The sequence below is a fragment of the Urocitellus parryii genome, chromosome 6 (genome assembly GCF_045843805.1).
Source record: "Urocitellus parryii isolate mUroPar1 chromosome 6, mUroPar1.hap1, whole genome shotgun sequence".
In the NCBI taxonomy this organism is placed as follows: Eukaryota; Metazoa; Chordata; class Mammalia; order Rodentia; family Sciuridae; genus Urocitellus; species Urocitellus parryii.
The window spans coordinates 130,986,423-131,011,226 of record NC_135536.1 but is presented as its reverse complement, the minus strand read 5'-3'; positions in this window follow the sequence as shown (position 1 = coordinate 131,011,226).

Below are 24,804 nucleotides of genomic sequence, written 5' to 3'. Positions count from 1 at the left end.
CCAGGAAGATAGGCTTGCAAATGGGTCAAGAGCCACTGAGACAGGATGATAATTGATAATGTGTTCCCATTTCTACTCACAGGAAAGAGAAATGAGAGATGAATGTAGTATGTAAGAATATGATTCTTTTACCCCTGCACTGGGTCTCAAACCCAGGAACACTCTACCACTGAACTAGTTGCTGAGACTGGCCTCAGACTTGCCATCCTCCTGCCTCAGCCTCCTGAGTCACTGGAATTACAGGCATGTACCACTGTACCTGACTAAGAATATATTTTATTCCTCAAAATTTAAATTTAATCCCCAAACAAAAGTACTTTTAAAAATGTCATTTAATATTTTCTCATTATAAATCAGTACTTGCTTGTGAAGAAAATTTGAACAATATGGAGAAACCACAGTAAGAAAATTAAAAAGAATCTCTTCTTAGAGATAACCACTCTTTACATTATATATTATGAATATTGTTTTGTAATTTACATTATCCACTTAAAAATGTATCATGAATCTTTTCGCATGTCAATAAACATCCTTATACATGATTTTTAATGGTAGTTTAGTATTTCTTTCTGTAGGCCTGCCAAAAATTATTGAACCAACCTTTCTATTAGACATTAAGGTTATAGAACTCTTAACCATGAAATAGATCTGTAAACAGCCCTGTAAAAAAATCCATGCACACTTACATAATGAATTTCTTAGGATAAATTCTCAGGAAGATAATTGGGCAAATGGTATGCAGATTTTTTAAAGGCTTTTGCCCTTAGCAGCGTTGTTTCAATTTATACTCCCACCTACAAAATCTGGTTCCTATTTCCCCAAACTCTTGCCCAATTTTGGTATTTTCAATTTTTTTGTGTGGCAACATTTAAATTCACATTCCTTGATTATTAGTAAGGATAAGTGAAACATATTTTTCACTATTTCCATTTTTTTCTACTGTATTGCTTATATATCATTTATTTTAATTGAATGCTTATACTTAGTTATTATTGGACATTTTCTACTGTTTGTGTTCAGCTCTTATTAATTTTTAGGAGTTCTTTATATAATAATATTATTATCTCCCTGGTTGTCATGTTATGAAGACTTGTCTTTTAGCTTTAAACATATATATGTTTATTAGATAAGACAATATACATGTATATTGTATATACATGTAAATAATATATACATATATATTATATATGACTATATATAATATATGTATATATTATTTTTATATATGGCAATATATATAATGTATATATGTTTATATTGCCTTATCTAAGTTTTAGATTTTTCTGTAGTCAAAATTGACAACTTTGGTGTTATATAAAGAGGTTTTCTCTGTATTGAGAGTTTAAAAATATAAGTATCTATTTTACCTCCACTTTTTTCTCTAATTATTTTTGTTGTGGCAAAATACACGGAACATAAAACTTATCATCAGAACCATATTTATATGTATAATCTATGGTACTTAAATACATTCATGATGTGGTGCAACCATCAACATCACCCATCTTTCTAACTCTTCTTTTTGAGACTCTATACACATAAAACAACAATTCTTGTTCCCTCTACCTCCAGGTAACTCCTTTTCGTCTTTATGATTTTTAGTATTCTTAAATACCTCATGCAAGTGGAATCATTCACTATTTTATGACTGGCTTATTTCACTTAACATAGTATCTTCCAGGTTCATAGTGCCCTCTCTACTTTTATAATTTTCTCATTGACCTTTAAACCTTTAATTCTTCTTGCATTTATTTAGATGTCTGACAATAGGTAGGTATCTAATTTATTTTTTTTCAATAATTTGGCCATTTTTCTCAACATTATAAAAATGTGATTGTTTTTATGAATATAAAACATTTGCATTTCTTCCTAAATGAATATGTATGTATGTGCCTTCATCTCTTATTGATTGGAAAGTACACTATATTTTGAAGCTATTGATCCTTTTTTGTTCATTCATGTTGCAAGTGTTTTCCCAGTTTGTCTTCTAAGAATAAACTCTCATAGTTTTTCTTTTGACATACTGAGGATTTAGATTTTCTTTAGTCATATTAATCTTTTGATTTATGGTTTCTGAATTGGTAATTGTGCTTAAAATGGCCTTCCCTGTGGCTTTGTAAATTGTCACCTATAGTTGTTCCATTTTCTTCCTTCTTCTTTTACTTTTATCTTCAACTCTAATTTTTTTAATAATGTATGTTGGTGTGTTATATTAGGCAAAAACCTAATCTTTCCCCAAAAGAGTTACCCAATAGTCCCCTTATATTTTATTGAAAAATATTTTACTTTATTATTTGAAATGTCGCCTTTATCATACATCAAATTCTTAACATGTAACAGGTCCTATATTCTTGCCAATGTACTGCATCTGCCCTGTTTTTAATTCTGAGATTGTCTCCTTGCAAAACCCCAGACCTGGATGAATATAATTCTCCCTTCTCCCTACTCCTCCTCTCTGGCTGCTGAGAGCTGCTGGAGAAATTCAGTTCCACTAGTTGGTGCTGCTCCAAATTCATGTTCAAGGTCAGCCTCAGCTAGATCTTCAACTTGGCTTAGCAACTCCCAGTTCTGTAATAGTCATTTCAATGCTCTGCCTCATCACCTGCATGTAACCTCACATTCTACCTAAGGAAAAAATAGAACTTCTGTTGGAACTTTCTCAATTTCCACCCACCTGTCACCCTTCCCTCCTTGAAGAACAATAGTCACCAATGTTTACTGAGTGTTTACTCTATGCCAGGCACTATTTTAACCACTTTACATGTGGTTTATCCTCACACAAGACTTTCAGGTAACAGGAAAGAAAACTGAGAGCAACTTATGTAATTTGCTTAAAGTCTCACTACTAATGACTGAAAACTGAGGTTTAAATCCTGGAAGTGTCTTCAGAGCCCAAGTTCTTGACCACTTCTCTGAGTTATTTCTTTCAGCTCTGCTGTTTTTATTAAACTAGTTTTAATCTTTGTTCTCTGCTGTGGTGGTAAAATAACTCACTTAATCATTCAACCATTCCTGGTCTCTTCTTGAAGGAACTATGGTAGGAACAATGGTAGGAACTATGCTAGGGACCTAACAGGAAGCAAAACCAGGTGTGGTCTCTCTCCTTCTAAAGCAAATGGTCCATTTGGACCATTGATAGAATTGACCAATGAATCACACCAATAAATCAAAACCACATCCCAAATAAATGTTCTAAAGGGGAGGACTATAGTTCTATGGCAGTGGACAGCAAAGGCTAAGGGTTAAGGAGAAGTGTGTTGTGGGGTAACCAATAGAGCTGAGACCAAACAATGAGGGAGAGTTTAATAGGCAAAGACAGTGCCATCAAAAGGCTCCACACATACTCACAGAAAAGTGGGGAGGAGGATCTTGCTAGGCAGATCTTCACAGACACAGGACCCCTCTGGTGTTTCCACTCAGGCTCAGTCCATACCTGCCTAGAACTGAATAATGACCTTGGGTTTAAATGGTGTGAAAAGAAAAGCGGTGAGTTCTCCATTCTCTAGTGCCCTGGGTAACTGCAGCTCTTCTACCCCGTGACCTGCCCTGTCCATACATATATGATACTAAAATGATGACATTTAACCACAGGCTCCCTTGACTTTCGAAATCTTAACAGCTCTTGTTGAGAGAGTGTTAGTTCAGTTCTCCTGATTAGAGTCACCAGTTAGAAGCAGGGGGTGCCGGTTGGGTAGTGGGTAAGGATAGCACAAAAATCTTGAAAGGGGCTCGTTCCTACCATTTTCTTTGGGCCTCTTTGCAATTCTTCATTTTGGTGACTTGTTGTTTATGGGAGAGAGTGAAAGGGGAGATGAAGATGACAGACAGGTGTCAAGGTCACATGCTTGGGAAGAAACTATCCACGTGGAAGTAGATTCTTGGTGATGTTTTAAAGCTTTATGCTGGTACAGCTGGCCAGGGCATATATATGACAGCAATAATGACTGGCAGTTTTGAGACCTTAAAAGAGTGCTCAGTATCATACTAAGCCATTAAGTCCTGGACAGCTTTTGTTGCAGAAAAGGGGAGGAAGGGAGGCAAGGCTGATGTTTAGTTGAAAATGTACTTTCAGAAGGAATAATTGCTGGCCACTGTCTCAGAGCAGCCTGCCATAACACTGTATAAATGTTCTAACATTCATCAATCTGAGGCTGCATAAAGGAAGGAGCTCTGGGGGATGTCAGGCAGGGACATGATTGGAGGCCACATAGGGGGCAGTTAAAGCCTGCTCTCAGAGCCTGCCAGACCTGTGTTTCACCGTCCTGGCGGTTCAGAGCTCCTCCTCCATTCTGTGACCTCCCAGATGGAACCCAGGGGCCCACTGGTTGTGGCATCTCCCTTGTCTTGCTGCAGAAGCACTCCCATCTCAGAGGAATCTTCTGGCGGATTCTAGGACCCCCCACACTAGTCCCAATTTGCAAAGGAAGACTTGGGAAGTATGGAGTTTACTGAAGTTATCTTGACACCTCCCTTACTGTGACTGCTGAGGCCTTCTGATAACCCCGGGATTCCCACAGGTCTCCCTGAATTCTTTCTTGTAAGAAAAACAACCCCCTTCCTGCTCTGGAGGAACTATGACCTGGCACTTCTGGAACCATAACAAGACACTCAGGTTCAAATTCAGGTTCAGGATTCAGCTCGTCCTCTCGTCAGAGAGGATAAAAGAGCCAAGAGAGAGGGAAGATGTCCATGTGAGCAGTCATGTCTTTGCTTATCTTTATTTATTTTAAAAATAGTTATCTAGAATCTTAGAGCTTACATTTCTTTTCTTTTCTTCAGGGCTCTGGCATGGACCCTGGGTGCAAAGTACACATAGTGGGGAGGTGGCCTACAGAAGTGGGAAGTCATCCTAAGGGATTAAAGGCAAAGGTAAGTCCATAGGCCTTCTGAGACCTTAATCATCATTTATGGCTGGGATGCTGACTTGTTTGAGAAACAGCAGGGCTACTGCTGCCAAACAAGACTAAATTTGTAAGCAAATGAGGCATTGCTGTGACAGTGTTAAACACTGGGCAAATTAAATGAATTGTTAAATGTTGACTATCACAGGCCTTAGAGGAAACATTTTTTTCCTTCTGTCTGCTCCCCAGGACCCATTTGGTCCTTTATGTGATATGTATTTACTTGAGGTGGAAGCGTTATTAATGCCCACAGGGTTTGAGTATCCATTTTGGCTTCTTGAATTTAGAGGTAAATATGTAATGTGCTTGCTCAGGAGTAATTTTTGGTGGGGATGTTTACCTTGCCTGTGAAATGTATGGAGGTATGAAATCCCCCCTACTCCCCCACCCCTGCCCCCAACTGGTGCTGTCCCTTTTCCAGGAAAGGAATCCCTTCTGGATAAGTTCTGTTCAAGGTCAAGAAACAGAAAAATCAATTCAAAAGAGCTCAAACAATGAAGAGATTTATTGACTCTTATAACTTGAAAAGCAGAAGTAGTAGGGTAGATTTCAAGGCTGGTTAGATTCAGTAGCTTAGTGAGGAAATGAAAAACAGTGTCTCTGCTTTCTCTATGTTCTGACTCCATTCTCTCTGAAAGTTCATGGTGGCAAAATGGCTGCAACAGTTCCTGGCCTCACATATGCCCACCATGCTCTCCAGAAGATGAGTAAATGTCTTTCCCTAGAGTACTGTCAGAAAGGTGAGCGAGCATGTAAATTTTTCAGAAGCCTCTCACCTTATGGCCCAGAGAAACGAATTGTGTTACATGCCCACTGGGGAGTTCTATTGGTTGATTGGATTAGGTGACTGCTGTGTAAAGGATTTGTGATTGTCCTAGTTAGCTTAGACCAAAAAGAACTCAAAACTGACACAGTCAAATCACATGGCTACTACACAGTGGAGATAGGTAAGGAAGTGGGTATTGAGGACATTACCATACCCTCCCTAGAATTCCCAGCAGGTGGTTACCCAGTGATGGGTCCCATGGATGTTTTCCCCCCTGGGCTGAGGACCAAACTCAGGGCCATGTGCGTGCTAGGTAGGTGCTCTGCCATTGAGCTAAATTCCCAGCCCCAAGTCCCATGGAGGGAATGCTCATTACATGGAGGCAGCCGAGGCAGCCCATGCTGTGGTACGGTGGCCCTGACCGTGGCATGGTCCCTTTTTGTGTAAGATAGCAGCTGCATCAGGAGTCTTCTCCCATCTCAGACTCACAGATCAAAGCCAGCTCTTCCTTCAAGAACTGGCTCTTCTTCCTTTTGAACAGAGGAGCAAGTGAGAAACTGTTTTCAAAGGAGCAAGGCAAATGAGTTGACTGTCCTTCCTTCCCTTCCTTCCTCAGGGCTTCAGGTCAAGCAGGCCATTCTTGGAGGAGTGTCGTAGCCCAGCATCTGTGATGAGGAGAGGAACATTAATGATATCCACAAAGAGATGGGGGAAGAGATGCTTAAGATATTTGCTTTAGGATATTTGTGTCTCCAGCACAGGCTGCCTCTTTCCATGTGGTGTGTCTTTCTCAGGCCAATGTGTGGGAGGGAACTCCTCCCACAGAGCCAGTTTAGGATATATGGCATTGTGATGTGTTTGGAGATGATAAATTGCCCTGGTCCCAGGGTGTGTGTTATGAACGGAATATCTTTCAAACACCTTAAGTACTGTAATTTCAGTGGCAAAATAAGCTACTTCTAGCCCCAAATATCAACAAACTGACCTAGATGTATATTTTACCCCATAGCCCAATGCCATAGAATGCAATTAGGTCACTAAAAACAATGATATAGGGTAATATAGGATATACTATTCTAATCCTTACTCCTCATTTCTTGTTTATGCCTAATGCATTTGAAGAAACTTCTTAAATTGGTAACTGTTGGCAAATGCTGGAAAATAAACCCCATGAGAGCAGAAATCATTGTTACGTTAACTTTGTCTCCCAGCACCTAAACCTGGGACATAATAGATTCTCAATAATTGCTGTAGAGAGGAAGAAAAGAATAAAAGAAGGAAATAGAGAATCTCTTATGTTATTACTTTGCTTAGAGGAACTACTTCTAGCTTTTTGTAATTTAACCTAATTTTGACTTTTGTTTTAAAGTGGACACTCTTAAAAGTGTTAAAAAGTGCTTTTTGTCAATATTTAGTATTGTTTTTTTAAAAGATACTCCCTTGAGTAAATGCACTCTACTGTCATGTATAACTAATTAAAACAAATAAAAAAATTAAAAGAAAAAAAGATACTCCCTTGATTTTGTAGGAATTGACAGAGTAAAGTAAAGCACCAGGGCTTTCCCTCCCATTTTTCAATTAAATGTCCACAAAGATTTGTAAATAGGAAAAAAAAAATCTCCCCCAGCTTCAGGAACTCGGGATAAGAATTAAGCATGTGTCAGAACCTGGGAGGAGCTGGAACTAAATACAGCTGCAATGGAGCTGGATTAACAGCTAATTCCTCTGTGCCTTTTAGTGTAAAAGAACACTGACTAAGTGAGAAACAGCCTTGGCTGGTCCCCAGGAGTGGCCCCCACCTTACTGCTTTGCCAGCAGGACTCACCAGGCTTCTCTTAGTAGTGCCTGGCCTCCAGCTTCCCTGCAGCACATAAATGGCTATCCCTGCCAGAGAAGGGGAGGTGAGCCTGGTGAGGTCAGGGGAAAGGCTGTTCTCTGGAGTAGACCATGCCAGGGTTAAGATAAAGGAGGCAGCTGAAATCCCTCCTTGAACTTCCTTACAGTCTTATGCATAAGCAGGACTTAAAATACACAACAGTGTTCTGTTTTCTTGGCCCTTGTTTTCTGAAACAACATCCATACTTGCAAGCAGGTATTTCTCCCTGGCCATGCTGTGTAGGAGCTCTTGCTTGGAGACTTGCTTGGAGAACTGAGATGGGGGCCTATGAAGTAAAAAGAAGATGAAGTTGCTCTTAGTCTCAGGTCCAAAGGAGCTTAATTAGTATCCACAGTGCAAAGGGAACTATCCCAAGGAGCCAGTGATATTCCAAGCACACTAGGCACTTCTCTTTGTGACACTACTTGCTAAAAGATGCTATATCAGCTGGGCACAGTGGCATGTGCCTGTTGTCCCAGTGACTCAGGAGGCTGAGGCAAGAGGATAGCATTTTCAAGACCAGTCTCAATTATTTAGTGAGGCCCTAAGAAACTTAGTGAGATCATGTTTCAAAAATAAAAAAGGACTGGACATATAGCCCAGTGTGGTAAAGAGTCCCTAGGCTCAATTCTCAGTACCAAAAAAAAAAAAAAAAGTACACCAGAAAACAGAGTAGACATGGGCAGCATTAGAAAAATCACATGACTCTGAAGACTGAGACTTTCTTTGAAGTACATCTACTATAGTAGAATTTAAGGTCCAAGAGGGTAGACTCTTTTCCATTTGTTTTATCTTAGCTCCTAGAGTTGGGTTTGACATCTCTTAGTCACTTAATAAACATGTTTTAAAAAAAGAAATCCAGACAGGCACAATTCACAAAAATACCTGTTTTTGTAATTTTAATAAGTAGAAAGCAACCATTTTCTCTATTAAAAAAGATCAGGCCATGTAGTCGGGTGTGGTGGCACACACCTCCCAATGACTCCAGAGGCTGAGGTGGGAGGATTATAAGTTCCAGACCAGCCTGAGCAACTTAGTGAGTCTCAAAAAGCGGGGTGGGTGGGTGGATGGGATGTAGCTTAGTAGTAGAGTACCCTCAGTAGTTAAAAAAAAAAAATCAAGCCATTCGATGTTTGAAAAGTCCAATCTTTGGAGCCATAAAGCTGTCCCTCCTGAACCGTGATGTTAAAATGTGGGTTTTGATTCTGTAGTTTTGGGGTGAGGCCTGAGTTTCCACGAGGAACTTCTGAACTTACTCTCTGAACAGGGAGGATTTAAAAGTCTTGGAAGTAGCTCTGTGCAGGAGGTAATTATTTCTGTTTCCACCTCTCACACCAAGAGGGACAGCTGACATCCCATGAGATACAAAAAGGACAAAAGATGGACCAATGGGAAGTTAATTATTCTAGATGTTAAAAAACCTATATACAGAAAACAGTGTATATTTTGATTCAAATTCAAAAGAAATGATTTTCTTGGGAAGCCTTGCTATTCAGAAACAAAAGCTTTTCATTGTGCTTTGATTAAAGGTAAGCCACTTTCTTAATCTAGACCCATTCACCTAACAGCTGGACAAATCCCAGTTTGGAAAATTATTGCCAAATGTTGTAGAATCTCCCTTGCCATGGTGGTTCTACAATTTGGTTGGAATTTTGTTCTTGGGCAGATGGATGTTTGGGAAATTATTTTGCTTCACTGAACATTGCAGACCCTGAGACTTGTGCGTGATTATTACCAAAACCACTGCTAATGAACACTTTTCCAAATTATGACTCATTCCCCTGAGCTGACTCTTCACAGCGTCTGCTTAGCCATACCCGTCCTGATCACTCCTTTTGTCATCTGACTTGCAGACGGGTGCCTGATCTCCTTTGATATACTGTACATGACATCCTAACAAACCCTTCTCTTTAATCAAAGGAATCAGACATATGCCACCGTCAGAAGTCGGGGTGGGGCGAACACGGAGCAGATGTGTTCCTGCAGGTCAGATGGAATGAATGGATTTGGAACATACACTTGGCATAATCTTTAAAATCAACCCTAGGATCTAGTTTTAAAATAAAACCTCACATTTTTTCACAGGGCAGAGACATTGTAGCCAGCAACTTTCAGGAAAACAAAAGTCCTGAGATAACTTTTCATGAGTCTGCTTAGGGGTCTAGCATTTATGTGCAGAAATTCTTGAGCTGGAGAGTCTCCCCTTTCTAGATACCTGAGGAAAAAAGTACTTCCACATTCAAATACCAGAACAAAATGTGAATTTTAAAGCAGTCTTTTATTTAAAGACAAATATACAACTTGCCTAATGTAATTTTTAAAGATAATATTGCCAGATGTAAATCTACAGTAGGATAGAAATAGGTTTTGGTATATTTTTTCTAACAACTCAGCAGAGATATTTTCTTTTGTAGAGGGAGAGATGCTTAACAAAAGGTTGGTAGTGATGGACATGTTCAAGAAGTGCTGAGATGAGATGCAGATGTGGAACCAGAGGTTGGACTAATTATCTAGGAAAGTTCCTTTTAATCCTGAGATACCTGACATGCTGTGTCTTATACAACCATCCATTTCCTCTACCCAACTCAGAGCAGCTACATGTGGCTGAGGAAGGGCCATGTGTGATATGGCCCTTCCAAACTTGCTCATTTGGGACCCTCAGTGTGGCCTGCCTGGACTGTTCATCACAGTCCCCCATTCTGCCCTGCACTGGCTCTTCCCTAATCCTGCCTTTCCTGGCAGATGACATCTGCTTCCTTTCAGCCCTTCCCTTTTGGCTGTCAGTGTCAGCTCTGGGAAGGAAGAGACCAATCTAACTCTTCTTCTAGAATTTCTCTCCCTTACCTGTAAACAAGCTCCTTATTTTCATTATTTTTACCTCTAGACAGGGTGAGAAAATAGAAAGGCTATATTCTTTCTTTATAAAGATTTGAATCCTCGCTCTGCCACTTTCTGTCCAATGAATGACTTTGACAAAGTTGGTTAGTCTTTATGACCCTCTTTGGTGACCTTATTACTCAACATGTATTGAGCTTCCCCTGCATGTCATACAGTATATGGAAGATGTGGTAGTGAATAAGACACCACCTCTTCCCCCAAGGAACTCATAATCTATGGGGGGAGGTAGAAAAAACAGGCAATGACAATGGTAGATGAAGGTAAAAGTTGGGTTATTATAGGACACAAGAATATATACAGGAGGAGCAGCTCCCTACCCTCATCTTGGAGAAGGTATTTTCTGGTGAGAATGAAGGATCAGTAAGTGCTATTAAGATGAAGGATTGGGTGAAGCAGAGAGAACATGGAGAGTTTGGGGACTTGCAAGTTGTTCTTCATTGTTTTTCAGGGCTATCATTTAGAATTAGGGAGGGAGTGTGTGAGAGGAGAAAGGGAGGTGAGAAATGAGAATTGGAGACAACCAGAAGCCAGAGCACAAAGCCTTGTAAGATTTGACATGAGGAATTTTGATCCTGAATGATATTGAAGGAAATGAGAGGTCTTTATTCTTCCCCTGTCCATCCTGCCTTAGCAAGACCAACAGCTCCCAGAGCCTATATGTATTGACACCTCCTCTAGTTGATTCCAACCTCCATAAGCCAGAACCGGGTTTCTTTGGCTCAAGTGAGAGATGATGCTGTTCTGCATTAATGTCATGGCCACAGACATAGAGAAAAGTGGATTGTCTGGGTGCTAAGAAGACAGAATCTTCCCATGTAGAGCGGGGCACTGAAGATACAGAGATGAGCAAACATGGAGACCAAAATTGACCCAAGAAGTTTAAAGTTGCAATAGTGATGAGTGCTATGTAGGTTTTGCCCTGCTACATCAAGCCTGGTACAACTAGAGCCTTTAATGGGAAGAGAAGTCCTAGTGAAAAGGGCCAGGGAGCGTTTTCCTGGGAAGGTTACACTCAAGCAGAAACCTAAAAATGAGTAGCAGTTCACTTAGCTTAAAAGGGAAGAGATGTCCATTCTGAACTGGAAGGTACAGTATGTGAAGAGTGGGTGGGGCATGAAGGATTGGGAGAAGAATTGAGAGAGTGGTATGGAGGGAGGGGCTCTTGGGCAAGATTAAGCTGGAGAGGAACAGAAAGGAAACTGTCAGGCTTCATAGGCCACATGAAGGAGTTTAATCTTCCTCCAGGTTTCAAGAAGAAGTCCCAAAGTGTGTTAAAATAAGCCATGTGGTGGAGGAAAGTTTGTAGTTTTGGAGGCATGCTTTGCTCCTATGCAGACACTAATCTACTTGAATGACAGATAAATGACCTATTAATTGGGCAATTTTCCAGAGACAGAGGATAGGCCCCTTACTTGGTTGGTAAGGCTGGAACATATAGTGTATGTCATGAAGTTTTAGTAGAAGCAATGGAAAGAGAGGCAGTTGATTCAGAGGGGAGACCTTTTGTTAAATTCACTTTGTGTTATAGGCAAATTAGCTGCTGGGCATATAGTCTTTTTCCTTTCTAAGCAAAATTGACTGGACCAAGTTTTATCACATGGATGCATTTCCAGATTACAAAATTATTCCAAGAAATAAAAAATAGTTTGCTAATAGCTATCAAGAATACAAACAACAATAAATGTTGGTGAAGATGTGGGGAAAAAGATACACTCATACATTGCTGGTGGGACTGCAAATTGGTGTAGCCATTCTGGAAAGCAGTATGGAGATTCCTTTGGAAAACTTGGAGTGGAACCACTATTTGACCCAGATATCCCACTCTTCAGTTTATACCTAAAGGACTTAAAAACTGCATACTACAGGGACACAACCATACCAATGTTTATAGACACACAACACATAATAGCTAAATTGTAGAACCAACCTAGATGCCCCTCAGTAGATGAATGATGGACAGGGAAACTTTGGTATCTATACAAAATGGAACGTTACTCAGCATTAAAAGAGAATGAAAAAAATGGGTGTTCATAATCTGCTTGAATCAAATGTATGAAATATGATATGTTAAGAGCTTTGTAATGTTTTGAACAACCAATAATAATAATAAAAAAAATAAAATTTAACTCAAAAAAAAAAAACATATCACCCTATGTGCATATGTGACTACACGAGAAAAAAAAAAGAGAATGAAATCATGGCATTTTCAGGTTAATGGATAGAGTTGGAGAATATAATGCTAAGTGAAGTAAGCCAATCCCCCCAAACGAAAGGCTGAATGTTTTTGTTGATGAGAAGATGCTGACCCATAAGGAGGAACTTTAGATAGGGCAAAGGGGAGAGAGGGGAAAGGAGGGGGCAAGGGGGTTGGAATCATGGTGGAATGAGTTAGACATCATTACCCTAAGTATATGTATGAAGACACAAATGGTGTGAAAATACTTTATATACAATCAGTGTCTTTAAAAACTGTGCTGTATATGTGTAATATGAAACAAATTGCATTCTGCCATCGTGTATAACAAATTAGAGGGCTGGGGTTGTGGCTGGGCTGGGGTTGCTGCTCAGTGGTAGAGCGATCGCCTAGCACATGCGAAGCCCTGGGTTCCATCCTCAGCACCACATAAGAAATAAAATAAAATAAAGGTATTGTGTCCATCTACAACTAAAAAATAAATATTAAAAAACCCAAATTAGAATAAATAAATAATTAGTAAAAAATGATTTACTAATAGAGTAGAATGTGATGTGGATACCCAAACACTTTTAGAACAACAGGAAAAAAAAACTTTCTGAAATTAAGAAACATACTAATGATTTTAAAAAGAAAACCCATTATAAATGGAAAGGATGAGGCAGAGAAGGAAATACTCTTTTTCAGCCAGTCTCAATCTGTAAATCCCCTTGCTACTGCTATTTTGTCCTGTACTGGCAGCAGAAGGGATTTTTCTTGTTAGCATCCCCATGGGACTAAAATTACAAATACGTAAACACAAACTCTCAATACTCAATTAGTTTGCTTGTAGACAAGATGATCCCTGATGCTTTGGAATGGGGTGGGGGACCCAACCATACTCATTGCAAAAGCCACATACTTTTTCCAGAAGATCACGGTCAATAGTGGGAAATGCCTGCTGGCAGGAAGCTTTTAAATTACTGAGACCATTAGACACAGCAATTGTGATTTGAGCAAACATCTCTTAGAGTCAAAATATGAATGGATAATGGAATCTATGAAAGGAAGGATCAATGAACCGTAGTAATTTGCAAATACGGAGAGATAGGCAGATGCCTGGGGAGACAGTTGAACACTGGGATTACACCTCACCCAAGTTTTCATAAAAGCTTTGATTTGAGAGTAAACAGACTGTAGCAGTTATTAAACATTTGAAGTCTTTTATAAAATTTCACTTTAAGATAGTGGTTCTCAACCAGAGGTAATTTTTATTGTTTTGCTCATTTTTAAGATAATTTTTTATTTGGTGTATTTTGATCATACACAATAATGGGCCTCATTATTACAGATTTGTATGTGTACATAATATGAATTGGTCAATTCTTCCCCTTTCCCTTCCCTCCTACCTCACCTTGGTCCTTTTCCTCTATTCTACTGGTCTCCCTTCTATTTTCATAAGATCCCTTTCCTTTATTTTTTTTTTCATTTTTTTCTCTTTAGCTTCTGCATGTGAGAGAAAACAAACAATGCAAACCTTGACTCTCCGAGTTTGCCTTATTTTGCTTAACTTGATGGTCTCGAGTTCCATTCATTGTCCTGTTCGTGACATAATCTCATTCTTCTTTGTTGCTGAGTAAAATTCCACTGTGTATATATACCACATTTTCTTTATCCATTCATCTGTTGATGGACACATAGGCTGGTTCCATAATTTTGGCTATTGTGAATTGTGCCACTATAAACATGAATATGCATTGTATCACTATAATATGCTGGCTTTAAATTAAAAAAAATATACCAAGGAACGATATATCTGGGTCTTATGGTATCGACCTGAGACAATTTTGCCCACGTGAAACCTGGTACTTCCTAGAGACATTTTTTTGATTCTCACAACTGGTGAGGGATGGAGTGCTTCTGGCATCCAGTGGGTAGTAGCCAGGCATGCTGCTAAACAGCCTATGATGAACAGGACCCTGACCACTCCCTGCTAGGACAAAGGATTATCCACCCCAACATGTCAATAGTCCAGGGCTGAGAAACTCTGGCATAAGAGGAAAACAGCACGAAAGATAAAAAGGGAGAGGGAGCGCAAAAATCCACAATTCTTTGAAATTGGATATGTATACCCTGCGGCACTAAGTTGGGTATTCCTGAGGAAGAGGGAGGGAAGCTATACTCCTGCTGTAAAACTTGCCTTCAAGACAAAGAAAGAAAAAAAGACTGGCCCATTCAGGCAGTCTCTGTGGCTGAATTATGCAGTTTGCCTAGGTCATACTTTTTGTTGCTAGCTGACTCTGATAAAATCAATTAGCTTTGAGAATCTTGCGTGCATAGTAAAGTCAGAGATAAAAATGTATCAATAAAATATAAAGAATGTTGCTGTCAGTCCATGTGGGCTGCTGCAAATCTCTTGAATCCAAGTTCAAAGGCAGACTGCAAAGTGATAAGACCTGCATTGTCCACATCCTTAGAGCAGTTGCTTTCAGGCCTGTGGTGTTGAGAAAGGCTCACTCACTATTCAGTGTTTGGTTTGTAGTCAGCCTGACCCTGTAACAAGCCCACTCTTCCACTAACAGGGCATCTGCTGTCACCACCTCAGACATCTGTAGCTTTTTACCATGTTTTCTGTATAATGTGAAAGAAACTCACCTATGTTCATGACCCCCCAAATAAATTAGGACTTGGAACCATAGGGAATCTTGTCTCAATTCAAATATATTTTTAGGTTTTTAGATGTCCATAAGTAAGCAGTCTGGTGTCATTGCCTTCTGTTTAATAGTGGTACATCTTCACTTTCCTGCTTAGCTTAGAAGAATATATCTACATCTTTCTAAATTTCCATTCATACTTGATTCTAAACTGGGTATCTTGAGAGGTCTTGTTACATCAATTATCCTCTTTTCTGTAACTTCACTTATTCCCTCTCCTTCCTTGACTCTTTTCTTTGTGTTTGTCAATAAACCTAAAACCCAGCCCTAAAAAGCAAACACAAAAAGAAACATGAAGCCTGGAGTGGTGGCGCACACCTGTAATCCCAGTGGCTCAGGAGGCTGAGGCAAGAGGATTTCGAGTTCAAAGCCAGCCTCAGCAATGGTGAAGTGCTTAGCACTCAGTGAGACCCTGTCTCTAAATAAAAATACAAAATAGGGCTGGGGATGTGGATCAGTGGTTGAGAGTGCCCCTGAGTTCAATCCCTGGTACCCCCTGAACCCCCCCCCCCCAAAAAAAAAAAAAGAAACCTGATCTCTCCAGATCAAAGGTGTACCCTAGAGTTGTGTGGCATGGAGGGACTGAACCCACCTTATGAAGTTGAGATTAAATGGTTTAATACCCGTAATGCTTAACACAATGCTTAGCACATAAGTGATCCATAAGTGTTAACTTGTTTATTACTTAAAAGACTTAAATGTTCCATATTTTTCCATTTATCAGTTTTTCTTTTGATGGGATGTTACAATGCCTATGTTTTTGCTTTCATGCTTGAAAATTTTGCTCTATTAATTTTAGAGGACGTCTTGGCTGGTTATAAAACTCTCGCACAACCTTTTCTTTTCCTTATACGATTGTAGACATTTCTCACAGTGTTGTTGTGGAGGAGTATGAGATCAGCCTGATTCCTCACTCCTATCCACATTTATAACTGTCATTTGTCATGTGGATTCCCATAAGATTCTTTATTTATAATCCAGATTTATTATCTTCTACAGGATGTATCTAGGTATAAGTCATTCTATGTCATTCTCTCCCTTTGAAGTCTTTATATATCAAGATTTATGTCTGTAATTCATCCAAGATTTTTTTAAAACATCTTTATATTTTTCTCTTCTTTAGGAACACCAAATTTTCTATATGTTCAATTTCCTTTGAGACAAACATATAGATCGCTTTCCACATCTATATTTCATCAATAATTTTAAAAACTCCTTATTTTTTCTGTTTCATTTTAAGTATTTCTTTAAGTTTATCCATATGAACCAGACCATATTTTCAGCCATGTTTTACACGGCTCCATAATATTTCTGTTTTCTCTTTCATTTCTTTCCTCAGGTCTGCAACTAGCTCTTTATCCCCTTCGGCTGACACATCATCTCCAGCTTAAACACTTCTATTCCTTGCATCTCTTCTTCTGAGTCTTTGAGATAAATCATTTGGTTTCACAATTTTATTGGGATAATGGAGAACTGTTTGTGTAAACTTTTTATGTCTTTGGATAATTTTCTTATGATTTTCTTTGACTTTTAATGCAAATATCCTGTTTATAGTTCCTCTTCTTTGAATGTAATTATCTATCTACTAAGATATAGTAGAAAGTTTTAAGTTCTCCAAATTTATGTATGTATGTATTTTTGCCCTGGGGGTGATTCTCTCTTGGCTGTCAGTATTTAGGAGTTTTGGGTCATTAATGGACAGTCCTTAAGTCCCAGTTGCCCTCTGTTGTTATCTGACCATTGTACCCACCCATCCTTCTTTCTGCTTTCCTCTGGAATCTCCCTCTCTCTTCTAGTTGGTTAAGTCATCAACTTAGGGTATAGGAATGATCCATGGGATTCAACTGGATCTCAAAGGCTCTTTTCCACAACAATGACACTTATTTGGGGGACAATATGTACCCTGTTCTATTAGAGGTTCCAAGAGGTATGTGGTGATGGATGTACTTCCTAAGCCCCCTTTAGGACTAAAGGACTATTTGTCCAGTTGCTGGGAAATTTTCTGTCAAGCAGTCCCCAACTGTCAGCTTTCTTTGGAATTGCCTTATATGGAGTCACACTGCCTAATGTTATGTTCTCTTCCCAGGGAAGCTCACATCTAATGTCTGGTTGGTGAAGGTAAATAAAGGTCCAGTCATTTTACCATAACTTTAGACATCCCTGAAGGGTCATCCCAGCTCTAGACATCTCTCTTGGAATGAATGATGTGCAATGATTTCTTTCTCTGTGCAATCCTGCTTCTGTGCCCTATTCCCACAGGTGTTGATCTGTACAGTGTTCAACCTCTATTAAGAGGTTTTGCATTTCTTCAACTCCAAGGTTTTGCTTCCTTGGAGACCCAATTGTATACTGTCATGTCTTGAGACAGGTTAACTGTCAACATGATCTTTTGTCTCTCCTCAGATTTCACAGATTTGAAAAGTTCTGACTCATCAAAGATCATATCTCTTCTCTATTTTTTTTCATGAGTTTGGAGACACAGGAATAAAATAAAAATGCTTTCTCTCCTGCTACATTGAAGAAGGATCCAGAGTCATAGAATTTTTAAAAATTTCTATCTTTATATAATTTCAAATTTTCAGAAAAGTTGCAAAAATAGAACAAACTACTTCTGTGTACATCACATATATACATATTATTATCATAATTATTCTTTGAACTATGACAGTAAGGAGCAGACTTTTATTTATTTATTTTTGGGTACCGAGGATTGAACTCAGGGGCACTCGACCACCGAGCTACATCCCCAGCCCTATTTTTGCATTTTATTTATTTACAGACAGGGTTTCACTGAGTTTCTTAGCACCTCACTTTTGCAGAGGCTGGATTTGAACTCGTGATCCCCCTGCCTCAGCCTCCCAAGCCGCTGGGATTACAGGCATGCCCCACCTCACCTGGCAGGAGCAGACATTTAAATGCCTCCTTACACCTAACTACTTCAGTGTATATTTTCTAGAATCAAAACATTTCCTTACATAAAAATAGTATAATGACCACAATTGGAAATTTACATGATCTAATACCATCTGTCAATCTATGAACCATTTTCAATTTTATTAATTGTTCCAATTATGTATCCCAATTGTTAAAATGTCCTTTATAGACATTTTTCTGGCCCATGAGCCAATCCATAATCATTCTTTGCATTTGGATATTATGAATCTGTAATCTTTTTAATCTGTAACAGTTCCTCAGTTTTTTTTTCCTTTCATGACCTTGACATGTTTGAAGGATTAGAAGCCAGTTATTTCATAAAGTGTCCCACTATTTGCATTTGTTTCTTCATGGTTAGATTTAGGTGTCCTTTTTAAAAAATAATATTTATTTTTTAGTTGTAATTGAACACAGTACCTTTATTTTATTTATTTTTATATGGTACTGAGGATGGAACCCAGGGCCTCACACATGCTAGGCGAGTGCTCTACCACTGAGCCACAACCTCAGCCCCAAGATTTAGGTGTTTTTATTTGTTTTTTGTTTTTTGGCAGGCATGACAAAATAGTGATGTTTTGTTGTCTGTGAAGAGGGACATGATATCACCTTGTCCCAATACTGGTGATGTTAAGTTTGATCACTTGGTTAAGAAAGTATCTACCAAGTTTGTTTTCTTTAAAGTTCTTATTTTTCCCCTTGTAATTTTTAAGTAATTTATGGGAGATGTATTTATATCATGTAAATGTCCTGTTATTCACACACTTTCTCTCACTAGTAGTATCCATTGATAATTTGAAAATGCTGCTATTCCTTTTACATTTATTATTTATTGTTTTTATAAGTAAGGGAAAACTGTCACAGATAGTAATATGAGAAGGGACTTGTGGGTTCAAATTTTATTCATCAGGTTTAATTTGTCCAATTTGACCCTCCAATTATTTTCTTATTATTTAGTTTGATTCTCAGTTTAAGATTTGCCTAATGGGAGCCTCTTCAGGTAGACTCCTATGCTCTATAGACATGTTCCAATCATTTTTTTTCAAGTACATCCATGTTTTCTTATCCAACAAGATATTTCAGGTTTATATTATATTTTTTCCTGCCCCCGATTGCCATTCATACTGATACCTCTATTCCCATCTGCCGCAGTCCGGCTGCAGCAAAATAACCGGGGGGTGACGAATAACTTCTGTAGATTGATGCAGCAGGAATAGGAGCCGTTTATTGTAGGACAACAGAGCTATTTATACATTTTGCACAGCTTATCTTAATTAGCATAAACTAGATACATCAGTCAACCAATAAGGAATCTCCACACTTAATGGCCCACTTTTGTTACTTCTCAAACCACTCCCTCTGACATTTTGCCAGGCACCATCCAGACTTGTTTACGAACTCTAACATTTCTCTGGCAAAATACCAGGTGTTATTTTTGACTTATTTACAGAACTTAACAATTCCCCCTTTTGTTTAATTTAAATAAAGACCATAGTGGTTTTTACAGAAACACCATACATAACCTGCTACAAACAGAAAGTGAGGATACAAAATGTAACAATACCAAGCCACTTGATGGCTCCATGCAAGAAGCCCTTGGAAAAATTATACCAGCAATGACACTATTAGCAAAGATACCGAGTTACAATTTGTTGTACATTACAGTTTGTTGTCTCAGTCCAGGTAATGCAGTATCTCAATAGAATAACTCACAGTCCAGGTAAATCACAGTCCAGGTCTGCAGGCAGCTAGCTTAAATCACAGTCCAGGTAAGTTCTGCAGGCAGCTAGCTTGATCCGAAGTCTCGTCCGCTTTTCAGCCAAAATCTCCTCCGGTTTTCAGCAACACTGGAAATTCTTCCACCCTCGTTTTCACTGGCACTGGGATGAAGGCAGGAACTCCGGATGGCTAAAGAAAATCTTGTAGCATTCTACTAAGAAAACAACCTTCTGAACAATTTAGTACATTATCTCAAGGTTTTGTTACATTTGAAATAAGCCTTAATAGTGCTCATTACTCATTAGCTTCCAGGAGTGGGAGAACCATTGTAGCTTAGTTATTGGCATTGAAAATGACCAAACATCGCGTCTTCTGCTGGCTGTAGTGTCCCAGGCATCCCCGGATGGCCCTGGGGAGTGTCCTGGACTCAAACTGCTTCCGGGCACAGGGAGCAAGAACCTGCGAGACGGTGCCTCCAGGTCAGGTCTAGATTTGGGCTCCCAGCAGTGGAAGAGCCGGCTGCCACCGCTTGGAAAGTATTTGCTGCACCATGACCCGCTCGAGCACGTGGCAGCCGCCGCAACAATTCACGCACCCTCCGGTAACGAAAAGCATTTAGTAATAGCCTTTTGCTGCAACTTTTTTTCTGATAATCCTTTTTTTTGTGAACTTTCTTTTTCTTTTTCTTTCTGACTAGAGTTCCTGGGCTTTTATCAACACATGCCCTAATTATTCTTGGTTCCATTGGGGTGCCTCTTTCCCTTATCAATTTACTTTTCACCCCTTCCATATTCTCATCATAAAGACAAAACAATACACTGAGACAAAACAAGACACAAACATACTGTATCAATCTTCTCCATTTTCTCGAAATGGCCATTTTTCCTCTCGCCCTATCTGTCTAGGGACGAGCAGATTGCTCCCGTCCTATCTATGGACGGGCAGCTTTTTTTCGTCACTTACCCCCGAGTGTCCCGGGGCTCCCCGTAACGGGCCACCATCTTCCGCAGTCCGGCTGCAGCAAAATAACCGGGGGGTGACGAATAACTTCTGTAGATTGATGCAGCAGGAATAGGAGCCGTTTATTGTAGGACAACAGAGCTATTTATACATTTTGCACAGCTTATCTTAATTAGCATAAACTAGATACATCAGTCAACCAATAAGGAATCTCCACACTTAATGGCCCACTTTTGTTACTTCTCAAACCACTCCCTCTGACATTTTGCCAGGCACCATCCAGACTTGTTTACGAACTCTAACATTTCTCTGGCAAAATACCAGGTGTTATTTTTGACTTATTTACAGAACTTAACACCCATCAATCATTACAAGTTTTATTCTAGTATTTTCCTGTACGTATCTATAACTCTTTTCCTAGCAGTGAGAAATTTGGCTTCCATTATTCTCAATGAGTTTACTCATTTCCCCCATCCTAGAATATGGAAAGTAGATTTTGAATTGCTAACATATCCCACTGCACAAAAGCAAACCCACTAGCCAGAATTGTCTGGGTTTAAGGGTCTACCCCTTTTAGTTAAAATTTACATATAGTAAAATGTATAGATCTAAAGTATACAGTAAATGACATTTGATCAATATATATACCCACCTAAATACCATTATAGTCAAGATATAAAATATTTCCATCCAGCCTACAAAGTTTCATCATGCTTCCTTCTAGAAAATTCCCAAGCTCCAAAGGCAATTTTGTTTTTGAACTTCATATAAATGTAAAATACAGTATGTACTCTTTTGTGTTGGGCTTTGTCTAAGCAATGTAATATTTTTGAGGTTCATCCATGTTGTGGCATGTATCAGTTGTACCATTCATTTTTATAATTGAGAAGTATCCATTGTGTGGCTTCATCCATTCTTTACCTGTTAGACATTAGGCTACTTGTACCTATTATGAATAAAATTGCTGCAAACATTCAATGTACAATTCTCTTTAAGGATAAATGTTTTCATCTTTATTGAGTAATTATCTGGTACATAATAGCATAATTGTCTGTTTATCTTAAATTAAAAATGAAAAAATCCTGCCAAACCATTTTCAAAATAGCTGTTTTTTGTATCTTCTGACTAATAATATATAAGAGTTCCAGATGCTCCATATTCTTGTCGACATTTGGTGTTAACACTGAGTATCTTTGCATGTACTTATTGGTGATTTATGTATATTCTTATGAAATGCCTGTCCAAATCTTTTGTCTATTTTTAATTGGGCTATTTATCTTTTCATTATAGATTTGCAGGAGTCCTTTATATATCCTGTATACAAGTCTTTTGTCAGATATAATGTATTGTGACTATTTTCTCCTATTCTATGTTTCTCCTTTACGTTTTCTCAATGGTATCTTTCGGTAAGTGGGTTATTTTTCTTTTGATGGCATCTACTTTATCAAAATTTTCTTTTGTGTTTAATGTCTTCCATTTATTTTCTAGGAACTTTTTGTGAATAAGCTTTTTACTTGGTTTTTACCCTTATTGACTTAGTTTTATATTTAGATCTATAACCCATCTCAAGTTAATTTTGTGTGTGTGAGTCAAAATAATAGGCAAAATAATATTTTTATTATTATTTTAATAATAATAAATGACTGGGAACCAAAGCTCATTTTTTTCTATATGTTTATCAATTGTTTTAACTCGACTTATTGAAAGATTTTCTCTTCCCCCATTGAATTACCTGGTACTTTGGTTAAAATCAATTGTCTTTATGTGCTTTGGCCCATTTCTGGACTCTGTTATCTCTCATTAACTTCTTTCTCTGCTATTATACTACTGCCACATTCTCCTGATTACTGTAGCTTTATAGTAAAATTTAAATCAGATTGCATATGTAGTTAAAGCTTTGTTCTTATTTTTTTGAGATTGCTTGGCTGGTCTAGGTCCTGCATATTTTAAAATTAATTCTTGTTTACAAAAATGCTCTTTGATATTTTCATTGGTATTAATATATAAACTAATTTGGGCAATGATTAGAATCTTAACAGTAATGCATCTTCTAATGTATACAAAGCTTAAGTTAGATTTTGATCCTTTTATCTTTTGATTGTTTTTGCCTATTATGAAAAAGTTGCTACAAATGTTCATGTACAAGTCTATTTATGGATAAGTGTTTTTATTTTTCTTGAGTTTCCTCGTCTTTATTTCTCTCTCACAATGTATATGTATGTATGTGTGTGTGTATATATATAGTGTATCTTGGTTGAATCACTCCAATCAATAGAAAGGTCTTTGCTCTACTTTCATTGAACTAAAAACTGTAACTCCAACTTTAGAAGTTGTGTAGAAGCAAGGAGATCAGAAGCAGGAATCTTGCATATGTAAACTGACTCTGGGAAGATTTGGCAATAAGGATGATTAGTAGAGAAGCATGAGTGGGTTCCTAGGCACTTGTAGACAGCATAGGCCATATTTTTCCTGGATGTTGATCTAAGGTGGCTCATGGCACTGGTGGGAAAGGGATAGTTAGAAATAGGAAGAAGCATCCAGAGCTAAAATTGGCGTCTAAGACAGACAAATTGCATAAATTCTGGCTGAAGTGGCATACATTCTGAGAGAGCTGATAGAGAAAGTGGCCATCCTAGGCAAATACAGTCTATGTAAATATCTTCCTCAAAGTAGCATATGGCTCATTCAGGTCTAGGCTGAGTCTTTGGGTCTAAAATACAAAAGGCTTTCACTTTCAAGGCTAGTCACATCGACAACAACAACATAATCTAGAAATAGCTGCCATTTATTGGGCACTCATCTTGCATCAGAACCAATATTGTCATTTAATATATTTTATTTTTCATAACAGCCTTTCAAGATAGGTGGTATTAGGTAAAGTTTGAAGATGGAGAATTAAGAATTTAAATGGCAAAGTGTTCTAGGACCACATGGCTAGCAAATGGAAGAGTTCTTGTTCTAACCCCCACATCTCCTAGTCTCTCTGCATAACATTGATCTATATTCACTTTAAATCTCACAGTCTTAATGCCCCAGAGACCTCATCATCCTGGGGGAAGCCCTATTGATGTCTAATTTACCTTCTTGGCAACTTCTCTTCCCCATAAATCTAGACCAAGGCCAGGGTGAGCTTCTCTGTTGGATTCTGTCTCCTCTGTGCCTTAATTAGCCCAATGGAGATGGAACACCACGGCCATCAGGGCTGGAAATTAGACTTGGGAAATCCCTAGTGGTGTTTAGGCCATTATTATTCAGCTTGAGCTTGCTTCTGGGCTTTTAAGTGCATTAGAGCACTCTGCATTGACTTGACTGGCTGCTCTGGGCTGGCTGATTTGTCAAATTACCTTCTCATTTGTACAGCTCACCTGATGATGTTGAAGCACTTTCCTGGCATTGGGAGCTACTGGCTCATCTTGAGGGATTTGGGGACTGGGCCGAGTTTTACAGATGGGGAAGCTGAGACCTGGCTGTATTGAGTAAGTGTGTAGTTGGTCTCTTTCAAAAGCTTAATGTTTGTTAACTGAAATAATTTTTTTTCTTGTGACTGGATTTAAAGTTGCAATCTGTCAGTTTAATGAGCCACTGAGTGAGGCTATGTTTGGAGTATCAAAGTAAAGCAGAGATGAGACTGATTCAGTTTTGAATATAGGCCCTGTGGCCCACCCAAAGGAATATGCTGGATTTCAGGATTAACATTCATTGTCTCAGTTATCTGGGTTCATAGGCTGATTAAGTTCCACAGCTGTCCATGTAACTCTAATAGAAAAGGTTTATTGAAGGCTGCCAGAAGAAGATAGCAGAACCAAGACAGAGTTGTGGGCTTGTAAATTTACCTTGGATCAATGTCACCTTCGCACTTGATGCAG